Source organism: Staurois parvus, unplaced genomic scaffold (genome assembly GCF_062004578.1).
Source record: "Staurois parvus isolate SC_StPar_1 unplaced genomic scaffold, SC_StPar_1.0 ptg000866l, whole genome shotgun sequence".
NCBI classification, from domain to species: Eukaryota; Metazoa; Chordata; class Amphibia; order Anura; family Ranidae; genus Staurois; species Staurois parvus.
In genome coordinates this window covers 1,783,014-1,805,593 of record NW_028318662.1, presented here as the reverse complement: position 1 = coordinate 1,805,593, position 22,580 = coordinate 1,783,014, and the positions used below count along the sequence as shown (strand labels likewise).

At 45.5% G+C, this 22,580-nt stretch overlaps 1 protein-coding gene and 1 long non-coding RNA gene across 20 annotated transcripts in view; one reads left to right on the top strand and one right to left on the bottom strand.

Moving 5' to 3' along the window:
• Positions 1 to 22,580, bottom strand: part of LOC149443234 (neurexin-2-like) — a 2,355,461-nt gene that overhangs the window by 641,914 nt on the left and 1,690,967 nt on the right. The window lies entirely within an intron of this gene.
• LOC149443242 (uncharacterized) overlaps positions 1 to 22,580 on the top strand; it is a 193,626-nt gene that overhangs the window by 29,438 nt on the left and 141,608 nt on the right. The window lies entirely within an intron of this gene.

Genomic DNA, 22,580 nt, shown 5'->3' with positions numbered 1-22,580 from the left:
ATGTAACACCCTGCTATTATTCAGACTGCAGGATGTTAAGAGACACAAGGTGGCAGTGTCCTGCAACTCAGTGGCACACATCCTGGTGAAAAGCTTTATGGATTTTGTATGCTGAACTGCAGGACTTTGTTAGAAGGCTGCTAATTGAGGAATTACATTTCCCATAAGAGCTGGAGTGTGGGTGGAGGACCACCCTGTTGGCCGGTGACCCAGAGTGTACAGTCAGGAACACACTCTACAGGAGGAACCAATGGGGGAGGCCCCCCATCTACAGTGAAACCACCAGCGACTTGGATGATGCCACAGATTGGGTGAGAGAGTCCCAATCCCTAGCCAATTAAGTTGTCACTGACATCCTCTTGCATCAGCCATTCTCTATACAGTTACTGACATTGTTTACCAGTTACACAAGTTGAGGCCTAGTTCACCTGACCTATTAGCAAAACACATCTCCAGCATAATTCAGTCATCAGATGCTGCTGTAGTATCTGCCCTCTGTGGGAGGAGCCACACCACTGTTTTCCTCAGTAATTGCTTTACATCTATATAGGGACACTTGTCATTGTTGCCATTTGCTACTGAGGCCAACAGAGGAATTAACCCATGGTCAATGAGTGCTTCTGCCTGCTCTTTAAACCTCTTGCTTAAAACAGGCATTTCATCTTGTGCTTTAAAGGGGTACTGCCCAAGTTAAGTACCACTTAAAGGGATAGTGCTTGCATAAATTCTTTTGAGGAACTTCCACCTGTTGCAACCAAGGAGATCTGAATTCTTGTGGTGCAACAACTGGGCCCCAACAAGCGTGCAGAAGATCTTCCACTGCAGTTAAAGGGACATTAGCCTTACCAATTAAAGAGCTCTTTCGTTACCTAAGACTTGAACCTGGTCGCCAGCTTCTGAGGATGCAGAGTGTGCTAGACTTACTCTTTAATAGGTTTTCTTTGCTCACTGGGCACATAAACATCTCAGATTTGAGGCATTTGGTTAAATTCTGAATTGCAGAACATCCAGAACTGACTGAGATTTTTGTTATATCTGTGCTGACTGTTGCTTAACCACTTCCCAAACGCCCTATAACAGAAATACTGCTACAGGGTGGCACAGGTGTGCAAAATCATGGATATACAGTGATTTTGCATTTCCGGGTAGGGGGCGTGTGCCCTAACTGCGCGGCCATTCTCAGCCCCGGCTGTCAATCACTGGGTCCTGGCCGGTGATTATTCACCAGCGCCCGGTGATTATTCACCAGCGCCCGGTGATTACAGAGGATCTCGGATGAGAGGAGAACTGTTTTGTTTACTAACAGTTCTCCTCCCTGTCAGCTCTGGTACACTGCTTTGGATGGCTTATTTTTTATAAGTATTCTGAATTTAAAGAGAGGTCTGATCACATACCCATGGGCAATTTCCAAAATGGCAAAAGCAGCCTACTTGGATAATTTAGTTTGAGTCTCAGCAAGGCTAAACTGATTTACAAGGCTATCCTGCTTTATCTCGTTGAGTCAATGTTAAACTCATACTGTTAAATAGAGTTAGATGCTGTTTATCAAACTGGAGGCATACATTGTGCTCTCTGTATATGGGTTAATGTATAGTGTCCCCCAAATACTGAGGAAGCATCTGCCTTTAGCAAAGTGCCAATGGACAGCTCTCTGCCTGTACCTTTGTATGGACAGACAGTTACTCTGCAGGAAGTGTGAATGAACTACAAAAGTGTTCATCAGTGCCCTCTCAGTTCATGGAGAACTACAAGCTGTCTGCAGTGGCTTATTCTTTCAAGACAACTATCAATAAATGACATGGCTGTGCAGGTGGAGTCTCGAACAGCTGCACTGTTTTTAAAGTGTGACAGTGGGTACGAAGAGAGGATCTGCTGCCTGCTTCAACAGCAGATTGACGGTTAATAGGTTTGCAGGCAGGTGCAGTCCGTTTTCTCCACTGTAGGTGGAGCTCAACCAGAATGGTACCATAGCCTGGAGAGGAAGTCTGGGGAAACATGGTTTTTCTATGGTTTCCTGGGTCACGGAATCAGCATTTTGGATGGCTACGCTACATCCATGTGATCCCTGGTGGCCATCTTGGGTCAGCAGAGCTTTTATAGGTCCCTGCCTCCAGGTTTTGGCATGCATTTGTGAAGTGAGTAGTGTAGGGAGAGAGACCCGTCTGTCAGGGAAAGTGATTAGCAACAGGCAAAGGTTCCAGATGAGTATGGACAGGTTAGGGACTCGTTATCCTGCAACTAATCCTCTCCTTTGCGTCCCAACTAGCCAGGCCACATTCTGCCCTCTAAGACAGATGCTGTCGGTGCATCTCTTCTCGCTGCATCTGAACTGAACTGTGTTTCCCTAAGTGGCATTCTCCTGCTGGGGTGACTGTAGTTTGGCATTCTCTTCAATACAAGTTCCAAGTTTTATTGCAACCGGACTCTGCGCCTTTACTGCCGCCACACCATGCTGCACCTTCCCACATGTTAGTAAATGCAATCTTATCCTTTAACGGGCACTTTCACCCCCTTCCTCCCTCCCCAGGACAAATTTCAGCTTTTATTTTCACTTTGACTATTAAATTTTTTTTATCACACACAAATAGAGCCTTCTATTGGAAGTATTTAGTCACTACTGGGTTTTTTATTTTTTGCTAAATAAACGAAAAAGGCCTACATTTTAAAAAAAAACATGTTTTTCTTTGTTTATCTTATAAAATGTTGCAAATAAATGTATTTCTTCATAAGTTTAGGCCAAACTGTTTTCTGCTACATTTCTTCAGTGAAAATAACCCAAATCAGTGTATATTATTTAGTCTGTAGGAAAGTTATAGTCCACAACTATGGTATATATATCTGAACATCAGTCAAATCAGTCCTGATGTACTGACATCTCATTTCTTGAGGCCCGAAAATACCAGGACAGTATAAATATCACCCAAATGACCACTTTTTAGGAAAGCAGATAATCCAAGGTATTTAGTAAGAGGAACGGCGAGTTTTTTGAAGTTGTAATTTTTTGTAAAATGAACACATTTAAAAGATTTGTTTTTTCACAATTTGTTTTTATTACATACTGTCACCAGTGCAGTAGAGCATCATCATATAACTGGTGTGGTGCCAGTATGAAAAACCAAACAAAACTAAAGAGGTAATCATTTTTAAAAATGTGTTATTACATTTTGTTCTCTTCTATTTTTGATAATTGTTCTAACACACTGTGACCAGAGCAATATAATGTTACCATATTAACATTGTACTACTCTGGGTAAGTAATCAGGATTTTTTTTAAATAATATTTTGATTGCTTATACAAAATTAAAAAAAACAAAATAACAAAAAACTATATATATATATATATATAAAATTCATTCAGTGTTTAATTACTGTGGTTAGCTGTGATTGGCCACAGCTATTCACATGGTACAGATGGGCTGTGATTGGCCCTGTCTGTACCATGTGATCACTGTGACCAATCACAAAGGTCAAGACACTAGTACACAATGGATTGCATGAATGAAAGCAATCCATGAGAGAGAGATTGTGCAGCCCATATCAGGAGGCTATCATATGACATCCACCCGGAATGGTGAATGTTCCACCCAGCCACCATTTGACTATAGGCTGGCATGAACTGGTTAAAGGTCTATTATAGTGAAAAATATTGTACTCAGCCTGGGACAGGCTAGAGAGGGAGTACTAAACCCATGACCCTGCATGCACTATATCTGGTCTCCCACAGTACACACTACATGGAAATGTGATTATTGTAGTAAATAAAAACTGATAAATACCTTTTCTCATCAGAAGTATATAGCAGTCTTGTGATTTCTATCAGTAACCAGCTGAGCACTGGTTAAATTGCATGCACTGAGCATGTGCAGAGGGACTTCTAAAGCTCTGTACTATAAGCAGATGGATAGAGGACAGTAGACAAAGGGGAGGATCAGAGAAGACAGGATCAGACTTTTTACACAATGTAGAAGATTAACCCTTTAGGTTCCACAGTGAGCAGAACAAGCAAGCTTTACTGAATATACAGACTGATTTTACTGTTGTGGGTTTTAGTAACACTTTAATTGTAGTGGCAGGTACCTCCCCTACATCCCTGCTTATTAATCAGGTGAACAGTGAGGCACTGCCCTGCTGCAGTTTGGCCACAGTGCAGATGCAGCACAATGTACCCACAATTTTCCATAGACTTCTCTTACGTTCTGCGTTTTTGCTGCATTTTCTGAAAGCGCACCAAAAGTCCTGCATGCTGCATCTTTGGTGTACTTTCAGAAAATGCACCAAAAATGTGGGACATAATAGAAGTCTATGGGAAGGGGTGAGTAACCTGCACAAAATCCACGGGTACACTAGGCTGCACCTGCGCTGTGGCCAAACCGCAGCGCAGCAATGTAAAAACACTGTTTTTTTTCCTGCTAGATGAGACTACCATTATATTATGCCTGCCATGTCACATTTGAACCTTTGCCGAAGTAAGCAAGTTCTGCTGCAGCTAAAACTATGTTTGGTGCCATTAAAAAGCAGTGCCTGTGTTGATTGCAAGGAAACTTGAAGACAAAGCCTGACATTTTGTGCTTTGCTAAAATTAAAGTGGACTTGTAGTTTAAAGATTTGTGCCTCAGACACCTGTTTTCCCCTCCTGAAAGTTGGTGGAGGATACTGTGGGCAATATGATGAATGCATGGCAGTTCTAGTCCTGGGTTAAATCCACACAGGCTTTAAAAACTAGCAATAAAAGAACCAAATAAATCTGGATAATCTGCAAGCAAAGGCATGCCATAAGCAATCCTAGAGCAGGCAGCCACTGATCTACAAGAGATAAACTGCCAGTTGATTGAACAGATAATGGGTCTGCAGAAGGCAGTAGCCCAGCAAGCCAGATGGTTTAACCTGTTGCCGACCGTCTCACATAAGAGTATAGTGGCAGAGCAGCTCTCCTGCACCGCATCACGTATTTGATACGTGATCTGGATCTTCCGGGTAGGGTGATGAGTGACAGCACAAGGCGATCAGGGGGTCCCGGCTGGAATCTGCTGATTGGCGAAAAGGAAGTCAAGACAACAAAACAGAGCTCTGTGAATGTAAATGACACATAGCACTGTCCTGTCAGCAGGGATGTGCCAGTTTTTGTTTCCCCGCAAAGCAGAGAATAAAACCGGGCACATCCCTTTATTACAAACAGCACACAGCGAATGCACCAAGCCTGTTAGGAACACAGTTAACCCTTTGATTGCCCTAGATGTTAACCCCTTCCTAGCCAGTATCATTAGTACAGTGTCAATGTACATTATTAGTACTGATCACTGTATTAGTGTCACTGGAGATGTCAGTGTTAATTAGTCAGTTCCCACAAAGTGTCATTTAGTGTCAGATTGCCCGCTGTACTATCACAGTGTCTCCGCCATTACGAATATAAAAAAATAATAAACATTCCAGTATATATACACCATAGTTTGTAGTTTGATATGCTTTATAACAGACAAATTTATTTATTATTTTTTTAAGTTTGTCTTTTGTTTGTATGGCAAAAAATAAAATCCAGTGGTGATCAAATACCATCAAAATAATTTGTTTGAAAAAAAAAAAAAAAAAGATATAAATGTAATTTGGGTACAGTGTTGCATGACTGTGTAATTGTCAGTTAAAGTGAAGTGACATGGTGCCAAATAAAAATGGCCTGCCCATGAAGGGGATAAAATCTTCCAGACAGCAAGTGGTTAAAGATGGCTCTGTTATGAAGAGTGACCTATGGAAGGCTGTGCAGTGGGCCCAACAAAAGATGACTGCTGCAGATAAGGCCCCTTTCACACAGGCGATCTGATCAGGTCCATCTGTCAGTTTTTCAGGTGGACCTGATCACTGATCCCTAAGGACTGGTGGATGTAAACGGACTTGAGTCCAATCCGATATGGTCTGCTAGGAAAAAGAAAAAAAAAAAACAGAAGGGGATCTGTCTCCCTCCATCTAATTGGATTGGGTTTAAATAGACAGACGATCCTTTTATACCTGGTCACCCATAGAGCAGTGGGCTCTGTCTGTATCCGCTCTGCATAAACTGAGCAGACACACATCTGTCACCTGTCAGCTCTGCTCAGCAGGGGATCTGTGGAGGGATCCCCTGCTGAGCAAAATGGAGTGCACCCCATGTGAAAAGGACCTAATAATGCAGCTTATCTGGCACATTTTGAGCGGGTTGTCGCAAGGGAAAGGGCTGGCTAAGAAAGATAGTGCGGGTGTACTGCCCCCTTTTCTGACTACAGATCCCCAGCAGGCGTACTGTGACTTGGCTGCATAATCAGCACAGGATTTTAAGCTGCTGAAGACATAAATTATAGCCAAGTTGGGAGTGACAATAACCATGAGGGCGAGCTTAGTTCATAGCTGGTGCTTTGATAGGGCTAAGCCTTCCAGCTGTACGACCTAATGCACCTACTCCAGGAGTGGCTAAAAACTGAGGAAATGGCCCCCTGTGAAGTGGGTTGCCCTGGACCACTTTTCTGCAAGGACTTCCCAAGGGGCTGCACTCGTGGGTGATTCAATTAGAGCCCCAGTCCCTGGATGAGATGGCCACTGTGGTCAGACAATAGAGTTGTGCAGAAGGCTTTTGTGGGGGAACCCTTCAACATGAGAGCTGCTCTGGAGCAAAGAGGCACATTCTAGTGCCAAGTTGCCATCTGTGGACTACATTGTGTCCACTTGGGTGCATAACGCTTCCACCAGGAGCACCCCAGCACTTAGCCCTCCTCAGAACTGGCAAGGGGGAAAAATACCCTCAATGTTCATTGCTGGTCCTGCCACCAACTGGGTCAGGGTGCAACTCAGTGTCCAGAGCGGGATGATTCAATGGAATTGGACATGGATCTGCATTGCTCCATGTATACTTATGTAGCATGTGCTTCAAAAAGCCTGAATCCTCACAAATGTGGTGCAAATCAAACAACAAGAGGTTGTCACACTCCTAGACTCCGTGAGGGAGTATGGTCATCCTGCTCCGATCGGACAGGTTGCAGGGAAAGCTGATACCTGGAGAAAAGGTGGGTGACATCTGTTTGCACAGTGACGCCAATGAATATCCCTTCCACGGTCATAACATGCTAATTGTTCAGATGTTCATGAAAACAGAACTCCCATCCAAGATCTTGACCTAGCAAGGTGAACTTATTGTATGTCTAAGGTGAAGTAAACTGCTTAACAATAAGCATTTGTAGACTTGTAGCATGCACAAACTGATGGTTTAGTGTAACAATTCAATAAAACGCTAAACGGTATGCTTAAGAAAGTGGATGAAAAAAAGATGGTCATGATTAGGATTGCTTACTGCCTGCCTTGTTTGCCACATAGGAAGTACCCTGGCATTCACAGGGTTTTGCCCACCAAGCTGGTTTTCAGGAGACCCCCGCAGAGTGCTGAATGCAGTAAAAAGGACGTGGGAACAAGAGGCTACTGCTTATCGGAGTGTATTGGAACACATTGCACAAAATGCAGGAAGATATAATGCCTCTAGTCAAGGAACATTTGCAGGCTGTTTGCCAAGGTCAGAGATAAACCTGGGGATCTGCTTCCTTTGTTACTGCCTACCATTGAGAGCAAGTTCCTTGCAAAATGGCAGGGTCCCTTTGAGTAAGTGGAAAAGGTAGGAAAGCTTAACTATAAGGTCTACTATCCCACAAAGAGAATACGCTACCAGGTCTATCATGTTAATCTGATCAAGCACTGGAAGGAAAGAGGTGAGGACAGTCAGAAAGTTCCACAACACTCAGTGTACAAAGGTAAGGATTGCAAAGACCCTTACCCCTTCTCAACAAGAATCATGGGAATTCTTAGAAAATCAAGCCATTTTCTCAAACCTGCCAGGGCAGACTAATGTAATTGAACAGGATATTCATGCAGACCCTAGCATCCATATAAACATTATGCTGTACTGCATACCTTATGATCGCAGTGAGATTGTATGGACAGAGGTTGGAAGTATGATGGATCTTGAGATCATCCAGTAGTCCCTGAGTAGTTGATCAAGCCCTATAGTGCTAGTGCCCCAGCCAAATGGAACCTGGTGGTTCTGTAATGATTTAAGTTAAATGAAGTCTCCAACTTGGACACATAGCCGATGCCCAGTGTAGATTAATTAATTGAAAGATCAGGACCAGCCTGGTACCTTACTACTCTTGATTTGACAAAGGGTTAGTGATAGATTCTACTCTCCCAATAGGCTAAAGAGAAAATTGCATTTCACATGCCAGGGGGGTTATGGCAGTATTCCAGAATGCCTTTCGGGTTGCATGGGGCCCCAGCCACTTTCCAGAGAGTCATGGACAAAGCCCTCAGACCCCATAAGGAGCTTACCCAAACAACGTCATTACCTTTTGCCACCACTGGGATTTATTAAAAGGTCCAGTTAGTCTTGGATGCCCCCCCAAAGGCAGGGTTCACTGTGAACCCAGAAAAAAAAACAAAATTGGGTTACAGGAGACACAATATTTGGGGTATGTTGTAGGCAGAGGTATGATCAAACCCAATCTGAACAAGGTGAATGCCATCCAGGAATGGCCCTATTAACTCACAAAAAATATGGGCTCTAGAAACACCACGCTGCTACTTGTTGAGCAAAGCTTGTTTTTGACAATGCCCTCCTTACGTGGATGGCACAAAATAAAGACAAGAACTTCAGAAATACCCAATGGTTTATTGCTCTCCAGGATTTTAAATCTGGACTGGTACATAGACCTGGGAGAGTGCATCAGAATGCAGTTGCGTTCTACCAGGTCTATTGTCATTTTATTTGTGGTATCCAGACTTCTGTCCTGAAACGGGGGGAGGTCTACTAAAGTGAACAATATGCTTTTCTGGTAGCTATATTGTGGTTAATTCCTGTAATTATTATATTCAGTAAATAAATCCTCATTTTAGCATGCTTTTTTGGAGAGTCTGCCTGGGGCAGGGTTGAGAGGGGGTTAATTGTAGAGACCAGGTACCACTAAAGCCCTGCTGAATTATTCAGGTGAACAGTGATAGAGAAGAGCTGCTGGCAACTGGAGAGGTGACCTGTGTGCAGCCTGGACCCCCTTGTAAAACTTACATGTCTGTGTTTTCTGCTGGGTGAGGCTACTGTTTCGCCCGTTTATCCTGCCATGTCATAACTGAACCTCTGCTGCAGTTAAAGGCTGGTCCTGTTAAAGAGTAATGCCTATGCTGCTTACCTGAAGGCTTGAAGACAAAGTTAGGAGTTTTATCTTCCCAAAGAAAAATATCCCACTCTTCACAATTGCCTTATTCATGTCATCAGTGTTTGGCAGTATATTTGTGAGCAACTCTCCTCAAGGATGAAGCACATGAAGGGCAAAATTAGAACCAAAATATCTGATGAACACCTTTAGAATTAATCGAGAATTGCTACTACATCTGTCAAACCAGATATTGATGTGTTAGTTTATCAAAAACAGTGTTAAATATATCACTATTTTCATGTCACCTACTTTTATATTTAAAAATATTTTTAAAAAAAACTTATATTTGAGAAATAATAAAAAGATATATAAAAAGAGAGAAAAAGGAAAACAAATGACAAAAAAATGACGCTTTATTACTCAGATAAGTTCATTATCTAGATCAGTGATCATTAACTTGTGATCTGCCCGGCTTTTTCTGTTCATCAGCTATCCTTATTGTTAGTGTATTCTATGTGTGACCCAAGACAATTCCTCCTCTTCCAATGTGGCTCAGGAATGTCAAAAGGTTGGACACCCTTGATTTACAAACTTGTGCCTCAAATATCTGTTTTCCGCTCTGATCTTTACACTCTATGTAAAAATTTATTATCTCGGTAATTACATGCATACCAGGAGTGTCCAGGAAAGTGAGAGTTTCAAACCATAGGGTAACAAACCATAGAACATTTATTCATCTTTTATATTGTTTAAACTTTTCTCTCAAAAGAAAAAAAACTGCTGGTGTAAAATGACTGTAATTTGTTTGCCAGTACTGGTCTTTAATTTGATTGTCAATTTCTTAGTGTCCAATTAAATCTACTATACATGTACATCTAAAACTATTAGGATAATAATGCTGTGGTCTGATTTCACTGTAGATGGAATAGAGATATAGCCCTGTTAAATTAATTGAAAAATTACAGCCTTCCCTGCCCAACCTCTTCCAACTGCTACAGCTATTCTGTAGACAATTGGGCTTTATATTAAAGTGGTTATAAAACCTAAACATTTTATACCTTAATGCATTGTGTTTTTTTTATGTGCGCTTGCACTTCAGTTTGATATTCTCTGGTCACATACATAGAGGAAAGAAAACTATTATGCAACAAACGTGGCTTTCTAATATATCAGTCAATGGTTGTGTTTATCATTTTTTGCAAATCTACTGCCAATCCTAAACAAATACACAATTTTTCAATTAAGAGTAAATATTCATAATCATGTTATACTATCTCTGCAGGTCAAAGTAAACTAACTTGACAAATTTGTGCATGTATTGCAACACAGGATCATCTTTTCTAGGTATCTTGCATTATGCATGTTTTCCTGAGAGCTGTCATAATGGCACTGTGAAAGCCAAACATGACGACAAGTTTCTGCAGACAGTTAGTACATCGTTAGAGACCATGAATTAATGCTTGCCATAAAATGTGTCTTCCTGTGTTCTATAATTTTAGTGAAATGTAGAAATAAAAGTATATTTCCTGCACAGAAACACCTAGAACTTGATCTAGATAATGTCATTAACCACTTGCCCTCCAGAGGATCAGGCCTCTTTTTGCTACTCAGTACTGCACTAATTCAACTGATAATTGCGCGGTCATGCAATGCTATATCCAAACGAAATTTATGTCCTTTTTCACATTAATAGAGCTTTCTAAAATTTTGAAGAAAAACAATATTTTTTACTTTTGGCTATAAAAAATATATAGTAAACTCAAATTTAGTTATAAATTCAGGCCAAAATGTATTCTGCTGTTCTAGCGTTTACAAACTATGGTATAGATACTGAAATTTACGCCATTTTTTTACTATACAGCGCTGCATTAGTTTAACTGCCAATTGCGCGGTCATGCAATATGGTATATAAATGAAAGTTATGTCCTTTTTTCACACAAATAGAGCTTTCTTTTGGTGGCATTTGTTTTGAGAAAATTTTTTTTTTGAAAAACAACATTTTCTAATTTCTGTCATAAAAAAATATCCAAAAAACTAAAAATATTATTAAACTTAGGTCAAAATGTATGCTGCTACATGTTTTTGGTTAAAAAAAATCCCAATAAGTGTATATTGATGGCTTTGTGTGAAAGTTATAGCATCTACAAACTAGGGAATAGATAATGGGATTTACACAGTTTTTACTTTCTGACTGCCCATCACATTTCTTGAGGTGCTAAAATACCAGGATAGTACAAAAACCCCCAAAATGACCCCTTTTCAGAAAGTAGATACCCTAAGCTATCTGCTGAAAGGCATATTGAGTCCATGGAAGATTTTTTTTTTTTTCCCACAAGTTTCTGGAAAATGACAAAAACATTTTTTTTTTTTTTTTTACACAAAGTTGTCATTTAAATGATATATTTCTCACACAAGTCATGCGTATATGTGGAATTACACCCCAAAATACATGCTTCTACTTCTACCGAGTACGGGGATACCACATGTGTGAGACTTTTTGGGAGTCTAGTCACATACAGGAGCCTGAAATTCAATGACCACTTTGAAAACCTTAAGGTGCATAATGTCCTCGTATCACTTCCTCACTACCTATCACAGTTTCGAAGGCCCTGAAATGCCAGGATAGCACCAAACCCCCCCAAATGACCCCTTTTTGGAAAGTAGACACCCCAAAAAATATAAAAAGAGGCATGGTGAGTATTTTACAGATCTCATTTCTCACAAGGTTTTGAAATATAAAAAAAGGAAAGAAATAATGTTTTTGTTTTTTTCTTCATTTTCCAAATATTTTTGGCAACAAAGAAGATCTGCAAAATACTCACCATGATTCTTATCAAATTCCTTGGGTGTCTACTTTCCAAAAAAGGGTCATTTGGGGGGGTTTCGTACTATCCTGGCATTTCAGGGCCTCCAAAACTGTGACAGGTAGTCGGGAAGTGTAACGAGGAAATAAAGCCCTTTAAAGTCTGAAGGTGCTTGTTAGATTTTGGGGTCTTGTACTTGGCTAGACTGGCCAAAAACACAATATATTGGCCAATTGTTTGCTAAAATATAAAAGATGATGGTATGCCGAGTAAATAGATACCAAATATGACATGCTTTAAAACTGCGCATGCCCTGTGCAATGGTGACAAACTGCATATCTTTTTAATATCCATAGGCAACGTTTTAAAAGCGTTTACGAGCTACCATTTTAGATTTACAGAGGAGGTCTAGTGTTAGAATTACTGCCCTTGATCTGACATTCACGGAGATACCTGCATGGTACAACTGCTGTTTATTATTTTATTAAGTTATTTTGATTTGAATTATTTTTACACTGTCCCTTTCATTTATTTTTACCACTTTTAATGCTATCACAGGGAATGCAAATATCCCCTATAACTTCAATGGGCATTGCCATATATTTTTTTTGAGAAATCTGGGGTCTTTTAGATTCTAGATATCTCCTCTGCCCTTACATTATCTAATCAAACCAAGATCGGTGTGATCAACTGCTTTCCCAATTTACAAATGGCGCTGTTTATATCCTGCCAAACTGAAGTGATGAAATGCTAGTAGCTTCCGATTTCTTAGGCTATAGAGATAATTGGCACCATTCTGGTCTCCAATCACTTCTATGGTCAGCTGGCAGAAACACCGGCCGCATTCTCAGGTTCCCCCGATGGCACGGGACTGCCCAAGAAGGCTATTGAAGGCAGCAGGGGAAAAGGGGCATCATCTTCCGCTGCTTGAAAAAGCAATCCTGCAGCTAATTAGCCACTAGGATTGCTTTTACATGAAAGCTGATCGCTGGCTGAATAAAATGATACCAGGATGGTGGTCCTTGTTGGGTATATATGCTATGTTCTTTTTTTTTTTTTTATATGCAGCCTGTGTCTGAATGAAAAAAAGAGAATAAATCTCTGTGAGAAAAAGTGTGTGGTATGCCCACCATTCGAATATACCACCCTGCATCCACCCACTTCTAATGTTGAGCACACATTAGGTCGCACGCTACCAAATGCACCAATTCCAAGATTGTACAAATGTCTAAATAGTGGCAAGCTTGAATAAAAATTGTCCACGTATAAGTGGTACCCCATATGGAAAAAGGATGACACCAAGTCCCAAACTATCTTGCCACTGCTCCCCATGTAGTCTGGGCATCCAGGGGGGCTCCACGTGACTATCTCTTCCCTCATAAATCTGAAACTCATAAGTATAGCCTGTTGCCCTCTCACCGGTCGTCTACATCTTGACCCCATATCTGGCACGCTTGCTGGGGAAAAATTGTTTGAATGCAAGGCAGCCAGAAAAATTAACAAGGGACTCATCAACACAGATTTTTTTGCTGGGGATTATAGACATCTGCTACTTTTTGGTTAAGGTGATTTATGAGGGGCTGAATTTTGTGGAGCCAGTCAAATTCAGGGTCACCTCAAGGGCGACAGAGTGCATTGTCATTGAAATGCATAAAACACATTATACTCTCATATCTATGCTTGACCATGGCAGCACAGAACACGGCATATGATGAATTGGGTCTGTGGACCAATACAACCGCAATTCATTGTTTTTAGTAATGCCCATGTTGAGGGTAAGGTCCAAAAAAATTTTAATTTGGAAACCATAATGGGTTTCTATGCAAATGGTCTGGCAAGATTTGAATTTGGGTTGGCAGCGATAAATTGTTGTGCATATAAATTGCTTTGATCAGGGGCAGACTGACAAATCATGGGGCCCCCGGGCAATAGGGGATCCTGGGGCCCCTGTGTCCTTGCCCAAACTCAAAAAAACCTATGAAAAAGGTACAAGGGGAATCTCATGGGGCCCCCTACTGACCCCGGGCCCTTGGGCAGTGCCCGAGTTTCCAAATGGTCAGTAAGCCCCTGGCTTTGATCCACAATCAATGCATACAGATATTCTGTGAAAAACAGCTCCAAAAAAATCAAGGGGAGTAGTTAAACTTGCTGTTTCCACCTGATTTTCGGGTTGGGCAGTGAATGGGGGAAGTGCTGGAGCTGCAGAATTTGTGGTCTGCCAAATCTGGATTTGCAAGCACATCCGGAAGGATGCTAGGTGCTCTACGGGCCTGTGTGCGAATTCTTGGTGATTGCGGGACACTACTTGTGCTCGCCACCGCACCAGCTTGTACTGCACTTATAGGACTCGCCACATCACCAAGTGATACTGCAGTGCTGGTATGTGAACGAGCAAGATGTACTAGGCCGCTGGTGCTCGCCAGTTCACCAAAAAAATAGCATGGCACTAGTACTGGCATTCTGCTGCATATGAGAGTCATCAAAATTTTCCGGCAAGTCCTAACAGAGATCAAGTCTGAACTAGTGTGAACTTGGTATAGTGCTGATTCTGATCAAAGATATTGATCCGTTCAGACACTATACTAGCAATGGAGGTTTATTGTGTACGAGCGTGTTCCTGGCAATCAAGGGGTTAAATGTGATTACTAGTGTACTGACGGGCAATCTGACGCTATCTGGGAGGGACATAAAAACCATGGGAGCGCGAATCAATGTTGCGCCAAAATGAGGTTTACATCTTTTATTCCCCCACAAATTGAGCTTTCGGTAGTATTTGATCACCTCTGCATTTTTAATTTTTTGTGCTGTAAAATAAAAAGACCCTTTAATTTTGAGAAAAAAAAACAATATTTTGGACTTTGTTATAAATGTCCAGTTGTTATACAATGTCCAGTAAAAAAATTTCATAAATTTCAGCCAAAATGTATTCTGCGACATGTCTGCTAAAAAAAATCCCAATACATGTAAATTAATTGGTTTACGTGAAAGATATAGCGTTTACAAATGGCGGTATAGATACCGGATTTTTTCTTTTTTTAATACTAATAATAGCGGCGATCAGCGACCTATGGCGGCAATCAGAGACTTATGGAGGCGATCAGTGACTTATAGTGGGACTGCGGCGCACATTCTGACACTGGGGGGGGGAACTGACTTGGGGTCACTGACATGTCAGTGACACCAATACAGTGATCAGTACAAAAAAAAAAAAAAAAAGCAAAAGCACAGACACTGTACTAATGGCACTGGGGAGGAATGGGTTGGAATGGAAGAATGAGACAGCACTGGAAGCCATTGGCTCCTACTATTGTCTAGCACAGCCAATGAGGAGAGAGTGAGGGTCGAGGTGAGCCATGGCTGTGTGTGAATGGACACAGAGCAGTGGCTCAGGAGCAAACCTGCTTGGGATGTCCCCCATAGCAAGCTGCTTGCTGTGGGGGCACTTGGCAGGAGGAAGGGGTTGCTACCTTTTTAAAACCAAATCCTTTTAAAACCAAACACATTAATTACACAGGTTCTGAAGCTAATTTAATGCCGATAAGGCACTAAGTGAGTTTACTTAACACCTTAAGCCACAGACCCCGTGTCATTAACCTCCCTAGCGTTATGATTATGTCAGTATTTCTGTGGTCAAAGTGGTACATTGTTTTCAATGAAAATATGTTGTTTTTTTATTGTAGGCCTGTAATTCTTAGGAATAACTCACTGAAATCTGTTTAAACAAGAGTCTAGTAGACATCCTCGGTACAATAAAGTTTAATAAATTAAATTATAATATAATAAAAATAATAATAAATTAAATAATGTAATCAAATCAATCAATCAACACACGGAACTCTGTCCAAACAACATTATATACACACTGCATATTCTAGAAAACCTCACGGGTGTGGTATATTTTGAAACACGGGACTGCACAAAGTCCGACATCGCAATCAGGACAGTGGAACCTCGCTTCCTTGCGGATTTTTTTTCCACTCTCATCTCGCCAAGAACAACATACCATGCACATCCGTGTAGGCGCTGCCTTTTTTTGGGTTGATGGGATGTGGTCCATAAAATGACGTCCAGTCAGACGTTCTGGGTTGACAACTCCCACAGCACGTCGTCCGGATCTACCCACAGACACTGATGGTGTTTGATGCTTGAGGAAAATGGATTCCGCCACTTTCCAGATAAAGTCCGCATGAACCACAGGGTTGTCACTGTTTTTGCGGAACAGAATATAGGCATTCCACAAGCACTGTTCCAGAAGATGCCGGAAAATCTTTTTGTAGTATTTCCTCTTCTGCTTTCTCATCGCAGGATAGAATGTCATAGATTGGTCAGCTCTGTCGACACTTCCCATGGTGCTGTTGTAGTCCATAACAACCTGCGGCTTGTGGATGTTTTTCCCACCTTTTGTTTGTGCCATCACTGTGGACGCATTGTGAACTGTACTCATTAGGCACACATCAGTCTTGTCCCGCCATCTCAGTGCAATCATTTTGCCTGCCAGGCAACTAATTCTCCCGACTTCAGTTTGTTTTTTACCAACATCGAGATGGCAGGTTACGCCAGTTAGCCTAAACGTTTCCATATGCATCCAATTTGTGCTGAAGAAATGTGTGGCGGTGAGCTTCTGCGCCCCTGGCCCCAATCCGCTGCCATCTGGGCAGCAGCGGACCCTAGCGGGGCCCCCACGACTCTCCAGTCCCTGCTCATCAGCCAGGGAAGGCCACTGGACCTTTTCCCGGAGCTCCGGGACTTGCGGCCTACCCCGCACCCGAAGCCGCAGCCTCGATTTTAGCCGCGGCCGAACCGGATCGCCGGGCATCGGCCCAGGCCGCCGCCGCTCCGTCCCCCGATCCCCGCCGACCTCTCAGCTTCCCCAGGGCCCTCCTCACCAGCCCTGGGTCCATCCCTGACCACCAGGAACCAGCTCAGGCCAACTAATCGCTGCTCCGCCACCCAGCCCGCCACCCAGCTGCTCCGCCACCCAGCCCGCTGGCCTGCCTGTCTCCCTTGAGCCCTCCCCATTGGCTCTGGGCCCACCTCAGGCCACCCTGCACCCAACTACCACCTCTGGACACCCTGCACCCAGCTACCGGCACCCAGCTACCACCCCTGGACACCCTGCACCCAGCTACCGGGCACCCAGTTACCACTCCTGGACACCCAGCCCCCAGCTACCTGCACCCGGCACCTAGGGACTGCTTCAGACCACTCAGCACCCTGCAGCAGCCGGCACCCAGCCTCGGACCTGGGACCTCTCCAGGCCACCAAGCAAACTGAGACATCGCCGCATCTCCGCCACCTGCACCAAGAGGGTCACCCAGCACCCAACTACAGACACCCAGCTACCACCTTAGGACACCCAGCTACTGGCACCCAGCTACCTGCACCCAGCACCCTGCCCCAGCCTAGGGGCTGCTTCAGACCACCCAGCACCCTGCATCAGCCGGCACCCAGCCACGGACCAGGGACCTCTCCAGGCCACCCAGCGAATCGAGACGTCGCCGCACCTCCGCCACCCGCACTGAGAGGGTAAGCCTCCACTACCAGTTGCCTCCCTGCTCCCTTCCGGGTACCACGCGGCCGGGCACCTACCACCACACAGCCCTGAGCCCTATCCAATCCGGCGGAGTCAAGCCTGCCACGCAGCCTTCAGCACCCACGGACACCAGGCCCTACCGCTCCCATAGATGCTGGGCCCCTAGCACCCTCAGTCGCTGACCCGCAACATCCGCATGCACTGGCTCACTTCGCCCACGGACGCCGAGCCCTACTGCACCTACCAACGCCTAGCCCACTCCACCTCCAGATGTCGGGCCACACCACCTCCTGACGATGACCCTTCAACACCTCCTGATGCTGCGCCCTTCAGCGCCTCCCGACACCGAGCCCTCAGCACCTGATGCCTGGCCTCAACATCTCCAGTCACCGAGCCGCCAGCATCACCAGAGGCCGTGCCTACCAACACCCCCAGACATCACACCCTACGACCTCTCCGCTCGCCGAACCACCGGACCCACCGAAGACGTGCCGCAGCACCCATGGACGCCAGCATACTTAACCCACAGACTGCAGCCAGCCAGCTGCTGCCCTCCACTCTCACTCTCCCCCTACAGAAGGACTCAAATGGACTCCACGGTGATACAGACTCTCCACATCACCTTGCCCTGACCTGTATCCCTTCACCTCCCCAGACCTGACCAGCACTCCATTCACCCCAACATGCCACCTGCACTCCTCCTCCTCGTTTTCCTCTTCTCCATCCCAAAAATCGCCTCCCTCTACCCGCCTACCCCCCCAAAACAGCTCTACATTGCCCCTTCACTTCTCCCCTCTCCCCACTATGGCACTCACCACCTCCTCCTGCTACTCCACTCCCCCGTCGACCCACGTGCCACCACTATCAGACCCACACGCTCCGGCACTTCCCATTCCCATGCCACCTTCCTCACCCTTCTTCTATCTGCTGGGGACATCTCCCCGAACCCTGGCCCCTCACCATCTCACCCCTCCTCTGGGGCCCCCCTGCTCCCGCCAGCCACCGCAACCCCCTCAACCTCATACCTGTGCCCCTCCTCCCCGCATCCATCCCCCCTCTCTAGGTTGCACTCCTGAACGCCCGCTCGTTCTGCAACAAGCTTACCGCCATCCATGACCTCTTTATCTCCCACTCCCTCAACCTCCTAGCCATCACCGAAACCTGGGTACAGGCCACTGACTCTACCTCCCCTGCGGCACTCTCCTATGGAGGTCTCGTCTGGTCCCATTCACCAAGACTGAGCGGTCACAAAGGTGGTGGTGTCGGCTTGCTCCTATCACCGCTGAGCAACTTCCAGGTCCTCCCTAACCCCCCCTCCCTAACCTTCTCCTCCTTTGAGGCTCACTGCATCCGGCTCTTCACCCCCACCCCCCTAAGAATCGCAGTGATCTACAGGCCTCCCGGATCCATACCCCGCTTCCTGGATGACTTTGCCGCCTGGCTTCCCTTCTTCCTCTCCTCTGAGCTACCGACCATCATCCTTGGGGACTTTAATATCCCCATCAACAACAACAACTCGGCTACTTCCCAACTCCTCCACCTAACCTCCTCCTTTGCGCTCACACAGTACAATCAATCCTCCACCCACATCAATGGGAACATCCTGGACCTCGTCTTCTCCCACCTCTGTACCCTCAACTAACACCCCCTTCCCTCTCTCCGACCACCACCCCCTCACGTTCTCCATCTCCCCTTCCCCTAACTCCCCCCCCCCCCCCCCAGAGCGCCAAACCATCACCAGCTGCAACCTCCGCAACCTGAACCCGGCCCCCCTCCACTCGGCTGCCGACCGCCTACACGACAGCATCCTTCCACTGTCATGTCCTGACCTAGCCACCACCACGTACAACAACTCACTATCAGCTACCCTAGACTCTCTGGCACCCCTAACCACACGCAACATCAAACCTAGACCACTCCAACCATGGCAGAACGACCATACTAAACGCCTCAAACGTCGCAGTCGCGCGCTTGAGAGACTATGGCGCAAAACCAGGTCCCCTCGTACGTTCTCCCTCTACAAATCTGCCTTTCTCACTTACACCTCCTCCCTCCACGCCGCCAAGCAGGCCTTCTTCGTAAACCTGATCAACACTCTCTCCACCTGCCCTCGCCGACTCTTCTCCACCTTCAACTCCCTACTCTCTCCCCCCCCTCATTGCCACTCATTTCCACAAGATTGACGCAATCCATAAGGACATAGTCAACTCGCAATCTACCTCCCCACCTAGCCTCCCCCTCATCTCTTCCCTCCTCTGACCTTGCAACTGCACTGCCCCCCAGCACTGCAGTCCTTCAGCCCTGCTACCACTGAGGAAGTCACCAGGGTATTCTCAGAAGCCCGCCTCACTACCTGCCCCCTGGACCCTATCCCCTCTCAACTCCTCCGGTCACCCCTCTCTTCCCTCATCAGCTCCCTCACCCACATCTTCAACCTCTCCCTCTCTACCGGCATATTCCCCCTCCCCCCTAAAGCATGCGCACATCACCCCCATACTCAAAAAGCCCTCCCTGGACCCCACTGACCCAAACAACCTCAGACCCATCTCCCTGTTGCCACTCACTTCCAAGCTCCTTGAGCGCTTAGTCTACGACCGCCTAAGCGCCCACCTAACTGACAACAATCTTCTTGATCCAGTACACTCCACTGAAACCGCCCTCCTCAAAATCACCAACGACCTACTTACTGCCAAAGGCGACTACTCTGTCCTCCTTCTCCTGGACCTCTCCGCGGCCTTCGACACAGTTGACCACCCCCTCCTCCTTAATAAACTACTCTCCCTTGGCATCAGAGACACTGCTCTCTCCTGGTTCTCCTCTTACCTATCCCGACGCTCCTTCAGTGTTTCCTACAACGGTGCCACCTCCCCTTCCCTCCCCCTCTCTGCTGGGGTCCCCCAGGGCTCCGTCCTTGGACCCCTTCTCTTCTCCATCTACACCTCCTCCCTTGGCAAATTCATACACTCCCATGGCTTCAACTACCACCTCTACGCCGATGACACTCAAATTTACCTCTCCACCCCTCACCTCACCCCCACATTCTCCGCCCGCATCACTCACCTCCTAAACGACATCTCAGACTGGATGTCGCTCCATTTCCTCAAGCTTAACCTCTCCAAAACCGAGCCTCTTGTCTTTCCCCCTGCCCACGCCCCCCCCCCATCCTATCTATCACTACCAACAACACCACCATCAATCCCACCCCGCAAGCCAAAGTCCTTGGCGTCATTCTGGACTCAAACCTTTCCTTACAACCTCATGTCAAATCACATACAAACACATGCAGGCTCCACCTTCGCAACATCGCCAAGATACGCTCCTTGCTTACCCCAGACACCACTAAACTACTAGTACACTCCCTGATTATCTCACGCCTCGACTACTGCAACTCCCTCCTCACCGGCCTACCCCAGTGCAGGCTCTCCCCGCTTCAGACCATCCTGAACTCAGCGGCTAGACTCATCCACCTCACCAACCGCTCCACCTCTGCCACCCCCCTTTGCCTATCCCTCCACTGGCTCCCCATTGCCCAACGCATCAAATTCAAACTACTCACTCTGACCTACAAAGCCATTCACAACACTGCCCCTAACTACCTCACCAACCTGATTCCCAGGTACCACCCTACCCGTACCCTTCGCTCTTCACAGGACCTCCTTCTATCTTGCTCCCTGGTCTCCTCCTCCCACGCACGACTGCAAGACTTCTCCAGGTCCTCCCCCATCCTCTGGAACTCACTACCCCAATCCATCAGACTGTCACCTTCCCTCCTCACCTTCAGGCGCTCCCTGAAAACCCACCTCTTCAGGGAAGCCTATCCCACCCTCACCTAACAGCCATTCTCCTTCATTTCTCCTACCACTCCATCCCCCACAGCCATTTCCTCCTGTACCACTACCCCCTCCCTTCTAGATTGTAAGCTCCAAAGAGTAGGGCCCCCTAACCCCTGTCGTAGTTGCTGTACTGTTTCATGTATTGTCCCCCCTCTATTGTACAGCGCTGAGCAAATCCTTTGGCGCTATATAAAGTCGATGTAATAATAATAATAATAAGAACCTCGTAAAGTTCTGGAGAGGTGTAAAAATTGTCCGTCGTTACACAGTAGCATTGGTTTGGCAGAGGCTCAATCTGTGACAGGACGGAAGATGTTGCCATTCCGTAGTTGCTATACATGGGATCAAATTTTGTGCCTTTGCCGGTGTATATAACTGTGTTCCATATGTAGCTGGTAGAGGATTCGCACAGCAGGTAGGATTTGATGCCAAATCATGCTCTCTTGGATGCGATATATATTGTATACAGCTGAGCCTTCCTTTGCAGGCCATTAGACTTTCGTCTATGCTAATGTCTCTCTCTGGCACATAGCTCTGCTGGAAATGTCTTACAATTATTTAGGAGACTTCCCAAATTTTTTTTAGCTTGGGAGCCGGATGAGTTGTTTCATCAAAATCCTCATTATTTGCAAAGTGCAAAAATTTCATAATAAGGGAAAAGCTGTACTCCGACATGACTGTGCCAAAGAACGGCGTGGCGAGCATTTTGTTTGTGGTCCAGTACCACTTCTGCAGCGGTTTCCACACCACCCCTTGCAGAATAATTAGGCAGAGAAACAGCCAAATGTTCTCTTTGGTCACAGGTTCCCACTTTCTGCTTCTGCTGTGTGGAGCAGCTAGTTGTTGCGCTGCGTACCTATTTGTCACCGTCACGATAATTTCAATAACCTCATCGGTCAGAAACAATTCCAAGTACGCCAAGGAGTTGTCATCTTCAACGTGGATTTTCATACCAGGTGCGCCGGTAAATGGAAATCTTGGTGGCGCTGGCGTATCGCAATCAATAGTGCACCACGTGTGCAGATCATTCACGTCAATCTCAGATTCGCCGCTGTCTTCACTTTCAGTGTCTGAAGACAAATCGCCACATGAGTCGCTATCGCTCAATTCAAGTAGCTCCTACCTGTCACTGTTCGCTAGCTCATCATAAACCGCTTTGGCGCTAGCAAGGTTTTGGAAGCCATGAGTGCAAAACTGTTTTTAGTCACAGAAACTGAAAAACTGCACTATGGAAATATCTGAGGTAAAGTTA